The sequence below is a fragment of the Myotis lucifugus genome, unplaced genomic scaffold (assembly GCF_000147115.1).
Source record: "Myotis lucifugus unplaced genomic scaffold, Myoluc2.0 scaffold_54, whole genome shotgun sequence".
Taxonomy (NCBI): domain Eukaryota; kingdom Metazoa; phylum Chordata; class Mammalia; order Chiroptera; family Vespertilionidae; genus Myotis; species Myotis lucifugus.
The window spans coordinates 4,450,659-4,452,035 of record NW_005871102.1 but is presented as its reverse complement, the minus strand read 5'-3'; the positions used below and the strand labels follow the sequence as shown (position 1 = coordinate 4,452,035).

At 35.1% G+C, this 1,377-nt stretch overlaps 1 non-coding gene across 1 annotated transcript; it reads right to left on the bottom strand.

Annotated features, from left to right (window-relative positions):
• Positions 1-560: 560 nt before the first annotated feature.
• On the bottom strand, positions 561-689 carry LOC111826113. The gene has a single exon (XR_002829359.1). It is a non-coding gene; the product is annotated as a small nucleolar RNA SNORA11 (small nucleolar RNA).
• Positions 690-1,377: the final 688 nt, after the last annotated feature.

The window sequence follows — 1,377 nt, the reverse complement described above, 5'->3', positions numbered from 1 at the left end:
AGTATTGTGGAGAAACAAAGTCGTGGCTGAAAGGACTCTGAGTCAATAAGTACATTAACCAACTCAGTGTTGATTGACTTGAGTATATTACTTGGCCCACAGAATAGATTTTACCATTGCTTATTGGGTATTTTTGGCACTATTCATATTATTGAATGAACTAAAATTTGGCTGAAAATTTGAAGCCTCAACTGAAATAGTAAGTCATGCTAGTTAATGTAATATAACAGTGTTTTTATAACTTCTTTGTTCACATATTTTTTAAAAGAACTTCTAAAAGACCTAGGTGAGACGAAAATGGTGGATGCTACTATAAAGAGGATGGCATGAGGGAGATTTATCATTTTTGTATCTTTTACAAACAGGTGGTGATTATATGTATCTATACATGTATTAAAATTCATAGAACTTATACACTAAGAGAAAACGGCTGTCTATTCTCTTGCATATGTTTTGGGTGATATCTGAAAACTTTCTCATCACAAGTTTAAATCATTGTGAATTATATATTTTTGGTATGTTAATAGTGATTTTGTGTGTGTGTGTGTGTGTGTGTGTGTGTGTATAGGGCGTAATGTCACAGGAAGGCCATAGTATTCTGCCACCCGTGAGGAGTAAGCCCAAGTTGCTTTTGGATGTGTTGTACACAGAGAAGCCATTCTTCAGGCACTCTGCTCTTTCCACACCCAAAATAGTGATATTTTTAAGTTAAAGCGTTATATCATTTAACAAAATGTGTCCAGGAATTTAAATACCACAGTGATTTATCACCCCATTATCCATTTTAAAATTACATGAACAGGCTCTTTGTTAACAGCTGGAAGTTGTAAATTATTCTTATTTTTCTTTGGATTTATATTTCTATTTTACTTCCCTCATAGAATTTATCCTAATATTGTATTTTATTGATTACTCAAATGCCATAAGAAGGGTGAGAAACAAACACACACAAAGCCTGTTAAGTCTTCAATTCAAAATTGGCATATTGCCCACACTGTTAGACAGAGAAAGTCACATGGCCAAGACCAACATCAATGGGGCAGGAAAATATACTTGCCCATTCTAGGGGTAGGTAACTCCAGAGTCTTTTGGTCAAGCATGTGGATCTATAAGCTATAACAGGGAGGAACTAAAAAATTGGGAACAATAATTCAACCTATCCTGTCCATCTTTTAATGAGACATTTAATGATATATAATATAAATGATATGTAGTAGACTGAGACAGCAAAATAGAGATCTGAGGCAGTAGGAGTTAGCCAGGCAAAGTGGGGGTGGGGACAATGGGCAGAAAATACTTCGGGCTGGGAGAATAATGTTTGTGAAAATAAAAGGGTTTGGGGAACTATAGTGTTGAGTATGTCCAAAGTATAGGGTG